General features: G+C 50.9%; 1 protein-coding gene across 4 annotated transcripts in view; it reads left to right on the forward strand.

Annotated features, from left to right (window-relative positions):
• The window catches only part of MYO18B (myosin XVIIIB), a 258,865-nt gene that overhangs the window by 202,156 nt on the left and 44,307 nt on the right, over nucleotides 1–12,402 (forward strand). The window lies entirely within an intron of this gene.

The following is a 12,402-nucleotide window of genomic DNA, read 5'->3' on the forward strand; positions in this document are numbered from 1 at the left end:
TGTCATCATCACCATCATCACCACCAACCCCATTACCGTCATTATTCCCACTTTCTCACTATTGTTATCATCATCCTCCTCCTCCCCCACTTCCTCCTCGTCACCATCGGCATCCTCGCCACCGCCACCCCATCATCTCCATTCCCCCCATTTTCACTGTTATCACCATCCTCCTCATCATCCATCACCACCACCATCTTTATCATCACTTTCACCGACATCAGTGTCACCACCAGCACCACTACCTCTTCCTCATCACCGTTCACACCATTATCACTGTTACCACCATCATCATCGTAGTTACCGTTATCTTCATCACCACTGCCATCATCATCATCATCACTGCCATCATCACTCCTCCAACTGCCACCACCATCATCATCTTATCATCACAAGCGACCAGAACCAGAGAGCACTGCAGAGCCCCTTACAGAGCAAACGAGCTGTGCTCTCCCAAGCACGGGTACAAACCTAGGCCAGTGGCCGGATAGTTCCCAGGTTGAGAATTCTGGGATTGACATCGCCAAATGCTGTGCCTCTCAACCTGCGTGATCGTGGGCTCATAGGTCTCCTTTGGACTCAGTGTCCTGAGTGTCAGCCTCGTTGGGATTCTGCCCTTTCCCCAGCCTTACTTTGGCCACATTCCAGGTAAATGACTCGGAGCCCATTCTGCCAGCATGTCACCTCTGCCGCCTGCTTGGATAATTAGAATCAACACATTCATTTCCCTAACAGCATTCTCATCTTCCCCCTCGCGAAATTTTCAAATGAAAAAAGAAAGGCAAAAACAAGCTACATCTGTCCTTGTTCAGGCAATTTGCAGCTGTCCACAGCTGACATCCACCCAGCTGGGCGGCAGTGCTAGACTTCCTGCTTGCTTTGGGTGGGAGATGAGTGGCCAATGCCTATTAAAGTCTGGCAGTGGTTTGGAGACAAAGCTTCCTGCTGGGGAGAGGCTTATAAACAAACACTCAGGGGGAATCCTTCAGGCTCCTGCCTTTGTGAGCTAATTGCCTGGTGGAAGAGGAGAAAAAAAAAAAAAAAAAAAGAAGGAGAAGATGATGTTACCTCTCATCAAACAAAAGGAAAGGAAATAAGATGGTTTTCGCCTCTTCCGGAGAAAGCCTGCTGAGGGTGGCCTGGGATGCTCTGTTTCAGGGACCACTAGCAAGTGTTTTCGGGGAAGAGCCAGGCAGTAAATAGTTTAGATGTCTCGTGAGCCAGGCTGTCTCTGTCACCAGTACTCAACCCTGCTGTTGGAGCGCAAAAGCAGCCATGGACACGAATGAATGAGAGTATCTGTGGTTCCAGTGAAGCTGTGCTGCCAGCAACAGACAGTGGACTGCGGCTGACGCACAGCCTGCAGTCTGCCGACATGCACTCTGTCGTCAGCGGTGGGCAGTAGAACTCGGTTCCAGTCTCGGCTCTAGCTCTTAGACCTGGTGTCCCCTTCCTCAGCTTCCTCATCTGTAAAATGGGTCAGAAGGTAGTCAGGGGATTGAAGGAGTGAGTTACACATGTTAGGTGGTCGATAAATTATAACTTCCCCTGGTACCCATCCCCTCAATCCCACTTATGAAAAGAACATGAGGGAGTAAAACCAAATAAAGATGGCTGTATGCTCTCCGGTTATGCTTATGGTTATGGTTATGGTTACAGTTTGGCAGTATACATCTTGCGGTAGCTCGTTTGAAAGTTGAGCAGCTCTGAGTTTCCCAAGGTCCTTCTATTGTCTGCATCTCCCAGTGCCTTCCCAGACCAAGGTTCTCTGGTTCAGCCTAGTCCATTTTCTTTCTTTTTTTTTAAGTTTATTTATTTATTTGAAAGTCAGAGTTACACAGAGAGAAGGAGAGGCAGAGAGAGAGAGGTCTTCCTTCTACTGGTTCACTCCCCAATTGGCTGCAATGGCCAGAGCTGCGTGGATCTGAAGCCAGGAGCCAGGAGCTTCCTCTGGGTCTCCCACATGAGTGCAGGGGCCCAAGGACTTGGGCCATCTTCCACTGCTTTCCCAGGCCACAGCAGAGAGCTGGATTGGAAGTGGAGCAGCCAGGACTCGAACCAGCATCCATATGGGATGCTGGCACTGCAGGTGGTGGCTTTACCTACTATGCCACAGAGCTGGCCCCAGCCTAGTCCATTTGCATCTCAAAGGCATGGCTTCATTTGGAAAACCCCAACTATATAAATGAAGAATCTGTTTATGCCCTGCCATTGTTTGAATATGTAGTTGATCTTGTGGCCAAATGTTGGCACAACACTGAAAATTCTGTGTCTGCAAGTGTAAGGCACTGCATGTCGAATCTGATAATCAGACTTGTGTTTTCACGAGTCGGATTCTCAGGAAGGGTTGTAGGGGATAATTCAGTCGGATGATGGTACTGATAGTTAAGATGCACTTGATCAGAGTTGGGGAGAGATTGCTCTCCATGGAAACATAGAAAGAGACTCCTGACTTGCAATGCTATGGTTGGTTTGTTTCTATTATGTATGTTTTCTAAAGGTTCATTTTAGCTGAGTTATGCACAGCTTGTGTTTGCTTATTATTGTTATTGCTGTTTCCATAGTTTATGCCAGGGCTAAGGAGGCCCCATGCCATTTAACACTCCCACATTCCCGGTGCCTTACAACCTTTGGTTTTCAAGGTATGTTCTCAGAGCAGCAGCCTTGGACTATAGAAGTGCAGAACCCCAGGCCCTGTCCCAGACTGTTGAGCCACAACTGGCATTTGAACAAGAGGCTTCAGTGACTCAGATGCATGAGAGGAGCCCTGCTTTAGGTATTTCATCCTGCACTGTGTTCCCATCATGAAAAGGCTAAGGCTGGGAGAAGTCACAGACAAGACTTCCTCCTACCCAGGTCTTAAACACATAGTCTGCTGTGCAGCTTAGCCCATGGCTCCTGCCTTGGGTTTTTCTCCTTCTGTTTCTTCTTCCTCCACTACACTATCTACTTCCTATTGCTAAAAGTCACTTTCTTCTTGACTTTCCCTGTATGGGGTCCACAGGTGAACCACGCACCTGAGTGTTCAGGGATTTACTGCTTGTCAGGTGATTCCATGAAACACTTGCACATGCAAAATTGAAAGCTTGCTCTTAAAAAAAGAGATGGCCGGCGCTGTGGCTCACTTGGCTAATCCTCCACCTGCGACGCCGGCACCCCGGGGTTCTAGTCCTGGTTGGGGCGCCAGATTCTGTCCCAGTTGCTCCTCTTCCAGTCCAGCTCTCTGCTGTGGCCCGGGAAGGCAGTGGAGGATGGCCCAAGTGCTTGGGCCCTGCACCCGCATGGGAGACCAGGAGGAAGCACCTGGCTCCTGGCTTCAGTTGGGTGCAGTGCGCCGACTATAATGGCCATTTAGGGGGTGAACCAATGGAAGGAAGACCTTTCTCTCTGTCTCTCTCTCTCTCGCTGTTTAACTCTGTCTGTCAAAAAAAAAAAAAAGGAGGGGGGGAGAGGTGGTGGCTATCAGCACCTCTCAGTAAGGTTTCCTGGGCACTGCTTTCCTTCAGATATTGAGTTTTTAGAACATAGAATATTACATTCCCCCAAAAATTAGATTGTTAGATTCATAGGACCACTGGACAAAGAAGTCCAGGACCCAATGTCTCTTAGCTTGGACTTCCTCCTATTTTCACCCATGGAGTGGTGTTTTGTGCAGACAGAACAGGTGAAAAATAGTGGTTCCCCAGATACTTATTTTCCATCTGACTACAGCATATATGGGTATTCGAGGAGGTGTTGTGCAGTGATACAGCGACCAGCCCCATAGGACTACTTGATTGAACCAGGAGTAACCCTTGCTCAGCTGAGCCTCCTTTGGTCCCTCGCTCCTTTGGGCCAAATTCCAGCTCTGCCTGAGGCGACCACTGTCTTGGGACGGAAGGATACAGACATCATCTTCTGTCTGTATTTCATCCATTTGCCTTGCCTCTATTTGAAAAGTTCATTTCCTTGCTAAATCCTTTCATGTCTTATCATTAGCCTTTAAACCTTTCGTGCTGCTAAGATGGCAGTGTTTGCCAATTATCCATGTGACTACCCAACGATCAGACCCACAGACTCTTAGCACTTGGAGCAACAGCATCTTAGAATCTTCAACCCAGAGCATCTCAGGGATTAGAGAACCTTGAGGCATTCGACACCCAGAATATTAATCTGAGTAAGTTGAGTCACATGTGTTTGATATTTGTAAGGTCAAACACAATGGGATATGGTTGACTTCGTGTGTCTCAACCCAGTAGAAGTGTGGAGTATTGGAAATCTAGACATCTTTAGAATGCAGAGCTTTAGAACTGCAGGATTTTTATTATTTTTTATTTTATTTTTTATTTTTTGACAGGCAGAGTGGACAGTGAGAGAGAGAGACAGAGAGAAAGGTCTTCCTTTGCCGTTGGTTCACCCTCCAATGGCTGCCGCGGCCGGCGCGCTGCGGCCGGCGCACCGCGCTGATCCGATGGCAGGAGCCAGGAGCCAGGTGCTTTTCCTGGTCTCCCATGGGGTGCAGGGCCCAAGCACCTGGGCCATCCTCCACTGCACTCCCTGGCCACAGCAGAGAGCTGGCCTGGAAGAGGGGCAACCGGGACAGAATCCGGCGCCCCAACCGGGACTAGAACCCCGGGGTGCCGGCGCCACTAGGCAGAGGATTAGCCTAGTGAGCCGCGGTGCCGGCCTAGAACTGCAGGATTTTATAACAGAAACTAGCAATCCTTGCCTGCCAAGGGCCAGAGAGTTAGTGTTTGCAGCTTTATGGACCAGAGTCTCTGCATCCACCCCAGGACCCTGCCCTGAGCACCTGATCACACAGTCCGGATTAGTTGTGTTCTGACGAACCTTCACTGACAAAACACAGGTGGCAGGCCAGAGGTATCCCAGGGCCACAGTTGTCCACCCTTGCTTTGGAACAAAACACTGAAAGGGTTCCACCATGCCCTTGGATTTGCACAGGGGGATTGGAAGCCTATCTTCAGGGGCTCCAATGGGCCCCATTCAAACGTGGAGTTTTTCTTGGTACCAACCATTGTCTCTCCTGGATAGCATCTGGCATCTGGAGTGGGAATGAAGTGAGAAAGGCTGTGGCTAACGTGTTCCCTGGTGCTGGGAGAGAGTGAAAGAGCCTTGTTGCAGAGATAAAAAAAAATCTTGAAATCAGCTCCTGGCTCCCGGAGTGCTGGTCAACCCTGTGAACCAAGCCCCTCCATTAGAAGCAGGAGATATTCCTGAATGCTTGTGGGGCGGAATTGATGGACCTGCAAGAGCCAGGAGACCCCAGCTGTGAGGTGAACTTGATGAGGCTGCATCCTAGAGGCAGGCAGAGTCAGGCCATAAGCTTGAGATATGGAGGCAGGAGAGAGCGTGCACACCACGTGGCCATTGTTGCTCTTTCCTGCTGAGTCAATAGACGGATAAATGGAGCCGGAGTGGCCAAGCGGCTGATCTAATTTTAGACTCCATCAAAAGGAAGATCACGAAAGTGTCTGGAGGTAGCTTTAGCGCCTTTATGTCCCACCGGGGTGCACTCAGGGTTCCTAATGTCATTGTGTGTCGGAGTGGGGAGGGGAGGGAGCCATCCAGCAACTCGTGTTCATGGCCCTGGAAGGGCGTGTGACAGCCACTGGGCAAAGCGCGGGCAACGTGCGGGCAATGCGCTGCTGAGTCAGGTCCGCACACCCAGTCTTATTAGCAAGGTCATGTTTTTTTTTTTCTTTTTAATCTCTCTTTCACACATTTAAAATGAAAGAGAGGCTTCCAAGAGGTAAAATCACTTGCTCAAGCCAGGTAGGAAAAACTGGCACCAGGATACATGGCCAGTCTTTTCAACTCCAGACTCCATGCTGTCACCCACAGTGCTGGCGTCTCGGACATGACGTGTGCACACGTCACCTGGGCAGGGTGGTAAGAGTTGATTCTGACTCGGCAGGTTGCCGAGAGTCTGCGTTCTAAGCAGCGGCCAGGTGACATAGAGGCAGCCGGTCTCGTCTGGAGTGCGTGGCTCAACGCCACACGTGCACTTTTCTCTCTGAAGTCACTGAAGGGGGAGCTTTATGATTCCCCCACAACAGGAAGCATTTTGTCCAGCACTCAGATTCACATCTGACTCCTGCACGCATGGCTTTTCCCAAACAAACTCTATCATCTACCTTTATACTTCTGGGTTGGCTCTCTACTTGGGGTGTGTGTGTGTGTGTGTGTGTGTGCATGCACGCACATACATGCAGTGTTGTCCCCTAGGGAGCATTTGAAAGGATTTGCAAACCTTTAAAAAAATTTCAACTGTTTTGAAAGGCAGAGAAAGAGAGAGAGAGAGAGAGAGAGAGAGAGAGAGAGATCTATCCACTGGTTTATTCCCCAAAACTCAGCAACAGCCAGGGTTGGGCCAGGCTGAAACTAAAAACCCAAAACTCAATCCAGCTCTCTCATGTGGGTGACAGCAGGAACCCAAACTCCTGAGCCATCACCTGCTGCCTCCCAGTGTGCACACTGGTAAGAAGCTGGTTCAGAAGCGGATCTGGACTGAAAGCAGGCACTCTGACGCATCATACAGGCATGCCACGTGGTGACTTCAGTGCTGCCCCAGATGCCCATGCCTGGAGACGTTGGTGGTGGGCACACCTCAGGGCAGAGCAGGGAGGAAAGGCTGCTGGCATCCAGCGAGAAGAAGCAGGGACGCTGCTGGTCCTTCTGAGATACCCAGCTCAGGCCCCTCCAACTCTGCACAACAAAGCCTTGCCCAGGCCCCGTGTCCGTGGTGCTCAGGCTTGGAGTCCCTGCTTCCCGAGCCCAGTGTCCTCTGACCCACCCACACCTCCCCCTCTACCTACACCATCCAGTGCCCTTGGATGAGAGGGCATTTGCACCAGTCCCACCCAGAAGTGGCCGCGGATGAATGAAACCCGTAACTGCGGGAAAGGTCCCTGTTTCAAGTGAGAGGTCAAAGCTTCCAGCACTCTGAGCTGAGGCCATGGTGTCGTAGCCTCCACAGATGGAAGCCAATCAGGTGCTGAAGTCACCCTGTGACTCCGCGTCATGACCACGCCTCTCTGCACGCTGTTCATTGGCGTCTTTTGCTGTTTGATCACATGTGCTGTTTTCTCTGACAGCAGCTCCCGCCTACACACACACACACACACACACACACCCCGCTTCTCAGCGAGGAAGCATTGACTCTGATCCAAGCCTGGGGTACATTGATTGCCACTGCCGATAGCTTGGATCCATGTCTTCCCTGATCAATTCTTGGGGGGAAATGTATCTAATCAAACAGGGTGGCTGTTGAGGGTTGATCGACCTGGGAGGAATTGTTTGTTCCCGTGTAGCAGCGTCATTCGGGATGCTTCTTTGGTTTCTTGGGGATGCTGGCTGGGGGTTTGGCTATCACTTGGCACATGTGAAGAGAGGAAATGCAGTGAGAATGATTATCCACTGAATGATGAGGGCGCGTTCTGAGAAAGACATCATTAGGTGATTTTGTCTTTGTGGGAACATCATGTGGTGCACCTCCCACAAAGGACACAGACCATGCAGCATGGCTTGTCGATGCCATCAGGAGATGCAGAACGGAGTGGGTGCTGTGGCACAGCAGGTTAAGCCCTGGCTCGGATGCTGCATTCCATATGGGAGTGGCTGGGTTCCGGTCCCATCCCAGCTTCTGATCCAGTTTCCTGCTGTTTGCAGACCCTGGTGGCGGCAGGTGATGGCTCAAGTGGTTGGGTCCCTGCCACCCATGTAGGAGAGCTGGACTGAGTTCTGGGCTTCTGGCTTCAGCCTAGCCCACCCTTGGCTGTTGCAGGTATTTAGGGAGTGAAGCAGTGGATAGAAAATTCTCTCTCTCTCCTTCTTTCTCTCTCTCCCCCTCTCTCTCCCTCTCCCTCTCCCTCTCCCTCTCTCTCTCCCTCTCTCTCTCCCTCTCTCGCTCTGCCTTTTAGCAATGTATTATTATTCAATAAATAAGAATAACTTAGGGAGCATGAAAAAAGAGTGAATAGCAATGTTATCTGTCACCTTCATCGTAAGTAGGAGTACATGCTGATGATAAAAGTATAGTACAGAAAATGCATTGGCCAATAGCATAGCCATTTGTTGGCATTATCAAGTGTTACATACTGCACCTAATCATATGAGCAGTATTTTTATGTGACTGACACCAGCATGGTCACAGCCATGTGAGTCCTGTGTTGCACTATGATGTCACAGCAGTGGTGAGGTCACTCAGAGATGGGAACTTCTCAGCTCCATTAAATCTAATGAAGCCACTGTGGTGCATGTGGCCCATGGTTGATCAAAGCATCGTGGCTGTCGGGATCTCCCAGGTATTCAGCTCGCCACAGTTTGCAAAGCACCTGAATGTGACTCGAACCACACAAGCCACACAACAGCCTGTAACTGGACATCAGAAAGGCATTGAATCCTACTGAGGGTGCAGATTGTGGGCTGGGCTTGTTTTGGGTGGGGGGCATTGGGCAGATGTGGGCGTGCCTCCTGGCTGTGATTCAGGTAGGGTTCTTACCCCTATTTTGTCTTTGCCAGGCTGTGCCCCTTGGACATAGGCAGTGGGATGTGTGCATCTTAATCAAGTGCAGATGCTGATGCCACTAAAGGTTTTTAAACAAGAGAGTGACAAGATCAGATTAAGGAGACTCCGCAGGGTGGGAGCTGTTAAGATGCCGTTTGAGATGTCTCTGTCCCATATCAGTGCCTTGTTGCACTCTCAGAGTCTCAGCTCCTCTTCCAATTCCAGCTTCAGTTCCTGCTAATGTGCACCCCTAGGAGGCAGTGGATGATGGCTCAAGTACTTGGGTCCCTGCCACCCATATAGGAGACCTGGATTAAGTTGTAGGCTCCTGGTTCCAGCCTGGCCCTGCCCTGGCTGTTTTGGGTGTTTGGAGAATGAACTAGCAAGTTAGAGATTTCTGTCTGTCTCTGTCTCTCTGTCCTTCAAATAAAAATTAAAAAAAAATGAGACTCCTTGCATGCTGTTTGGAATACTGGTTGGACTGTAGAGGGGACTCCAGCTTGACTATGAAAACCCTCCGGGGATGAGGGTGAAAACCAAATGCATGGCAAGAGAATGGTGAGCAGAAGAAAGATGGCAGACATGGGGCCAGTGCTGTGACACAGCAGATTAAGCCACCACCTGTGACGTTGGCATCCCATATGGGCGCTGGTTCAAGTCCTGACTGCTCCACTTCTGATCAAGCTCCCTGCTAATGGCCTGAGAAAAGCAATGGAAGATGGCCCAAGGGCTTGGGCCCCTTCCACCCATGTGGGAGACCCAGAAGAAGCTCCTGGCTCCAGATTGGCCCATCTCCAGCTGTTGCGGGTATTTGGGGAGCGAGCCAGGTGATAGAAGTCCTCTTTGTCTCTGCCTCTCTTTCTCTCTAATTCTGCCTTTGAAATATGTAAATCTTAAAGAAAGGAAGGGAAGGAGAGAGGGAAAGAGGGAGAGAGGGAGGAAGGGAGGAAGGAAGGAAGGGGATAGACACTAACCCCCTGAATCAATGAGACAGCGCATGTGAGGCCCAGAGAAGGCACTCGGGATGAGTCATGAATTGTCCTCACTCTAAACTGCTCTGAATGCAAAACCCAGTGGCCACCTGAACCATTTCAAAGCCCACCCTCCCTGTTTCTGTAACCTCACGGACTAGCGGGCTGGGAAGAAACAGGAGCCGTGTTTCCATTGAAATTGAAATAAGAGCCGTGTCAACGGGGGCTTGATAATCACCGCCCGGAAGAGCAGCTCTGTGATGTGGGAGGCGCCGTGGCGTGTCGGTGTGCGCGGCTCAGATCATTCTTGCATTGGAGACTTAATTATGTTGATGTAATTATTCCCCTGTCAGGAAAATCCGCGGCACAGATGTGTCATATTTGCATTTGAGCAGAAATGCGGTTTCTTTTTGTCTTTTATCTGGGAGCAACTGTGGGGCAGGGAGGGTGGCCCTGGCGGTCAAAGGTGGTGGGGGCGGGAGGTTCTGAGTTGGCTCCCCGGCTCGGGGTGTCTGATTGCAGCTCGGCTGTGTGCAGCCCCTGCTGCTTACCGCTTTGGGAAGGTTGGGGTCCCAGGACAGCTCTTCCTCCTGGGAAGTCCCAGGTCAGAGGGGGTTGTCAGGGCTGGAGAAGCAGTGGCCTCTGAGTGGTTGGAGCTGTAAAGGAACTTTGGAGAGGTGTCTTTTTGAAATTTTTTTTTTATTTGAAAACCTTCTGAATCAAAGGCCCAAGGCAGGGTTGCACCCTGAAGGTGTGCTGAAGCCTCGTCCCACTCACCACTTCCGTCCCAGTGGCCTGAGCCATCCTCGGCCACATCCCACTTACGAGTGTGAGGGTCCCTAGGGAGCTGAGCCCTCTGCTCCTTCCCACCCATCGTCTCAGGACCCCAAGAACCAAGTACAAAACTTCCTCCTCACTGAAGCCCCAGTCACTGGCATTGCTTGAGTGTCTGGGACGCCAGTTCAGGCAGGAAGGACCCTGGGTAAGGTGAGGAAACAGAGAGGGAAGTGCACTTTCTATGAGAGAGGACTTGAGTTAGGAAGATGGGGGTTCAAGTCCTACCTCTGCCTCTCCTTGACAAAGAAAACTTGGCCTGGAGGCTTCCTTCTCCGAATCTCAGTTTGGGTCCCTGGTCCATGGTGCGCACGCCCTCAGATGCCCGTGGTGTGTTTGGATGTGCACAGCAATGCACATCTTAAACTGTGCAGACAAGCTCTTTATCCTTGACATTTTGTTTTTAAATTTTTAATGTATACATTGTATTGGTTTGAAAGAGAAAGAGACAGAGGGAGGGAGCAAAAACAGAGCTCTCCTGTCCTCTGGTGCACTCCCTGATCGCCTGCAACAGCTGGGGCAGAGCCAGGCTGAAGCGGAGAGCTGGGAACTCAATCCAAGGCTCCCACCTGGGCAGCAGGGATTCAGGTACCTGAGCCTCCACCACCTGCTGCCTCCCAGGGTGCACGTTAGCAGGGAGCAGGAAACGGGAGTGGAAGGAGCTGGGATTCCAGCCCGGGCACTCCAGTATGGGATGCAGGCATCCCAAGCGGGGTCTTAACCTCTCGGCCAAATGCCCGTCCCTATCTCTGAAATTTTAAACACCCCAAGTTGCCTCCAATATGAACTTTCCAGAGAGCTATTGAGGCCTTCAGGCAACAGCTGGGGGCATTTGAAGGCAACAGGTTTGAGAAATGAGAAAGGAAAGATTTGCGAATAGTCGGTGCCAGGAGCCGCAAGCTCTGTGCCTGGCGATAATGAGGCAGGCAAAGTTGGGTCGTCAGGTTTCTGAAGTTCCCTGTCTGTCTGCTAAGTCCATTATGCCTTCCGTAGAAAACATTTTGCCTGAGTGCATGTCAGGTAGATCTGTCTGTTTCCTCGTGCGGGAACGCTGTCATGTTCACCGACTGATCGGCCCCTGGTAACAATCCGGAGGGTGGTTTTTAATGTGTTTTCTTTTTGCTCCGTTTTTTTTTTTTTTTTAATTTTCTACATTCTACAGAGAGAACACTTTATAGAATTGGGGAAGCAAGGCAATGAGATTTAAAAAAGAAAAAAGGGTGCAGGGCGCTATTATTGGTTTGCTTAGGCTATCGTTCTTTTTAAAATTTTTTTTTAATTTGACAGAGTGAGAGAGAGACAGAGAAAAAGGTCTTCCTTCCATTGGTTCACTCCCCAAATAGCCGCTACAGCCAGCGCGCTGCACCGATCCAAAGCCAGGAGCCAGGTGCTTCCTCCTGGTCTCCCATGCGGGTGCAGGGCCCAAGCACTTGGGCCATCCTCCACTGCCTTCCCAGACCACAGCAGAGAGCTGGACTGGAAGAGGAGCAACCGGGACAGAATCCGGTGCCCATATGGGATGCCGGCACTGCAGGCGGAGGATTAGCCAAGTGAGCCACGGTGCCGGCCCCCCATGGGCCATCGTTCTAACAAAGGACCACAGACTGCGTGGCTGAAATAAAATAATGGAAATCGATTCCCTCACGGTTCTGGAGGCTGTGAGTCCAAAACCAGTGCGGAATTCCGCAGGGCAGGGCTCTCTTAGCCCCGGGGGAGAGACTACCCCATGCCTGTCCCGCAGTTTATGCTCCTTGGTTTGTAGGACATCCTTGTAACCCGCAGCCTCTGCTCTGTGTGTCGTCACGTGGTCTCCCCTCTAAGTGCCTCTCTGTGTCCATAGTTCCCCTTCTAAGGACACCTGTCATACTGTGTTAAGTCCCACCCCACTGACTTTCTTCTAACTTGACTATCGTTGTAAAGACTCTATCTCCAGGCCGGCGCTGTGGCTCACTAGGCTAATCCTCTGCCTGCGGTGCTGGCACACCGGGTTCTAGTCCCGGGTGGGGAGCTGGATTCTGTCCCATTTGCTCCTCTTCCAGTCCAGCTCTCTGCTGTGGTCTGGGAAGGCAGTGGAGGATGGCCCAAGTGCTT

Source organism: Oryctolagus cuniculus, chromosome 21 (genome assembly GCF_051225735.1).
Source record: "Oryctolagus cuniculus isolate XC-2025 breed Fujian yellow rabbit chromosome 21, ASM5122573v1, whole genome shotgun sequence".
In the NCBI taxonomy this organism is placed as follows: domain Eukaryota; kingdom Metazoa; phylum Chordata; class Mammalia; order Lagomorpha; family Leporidae; genus Oryctolagus; species Oryctolagus cuniculus.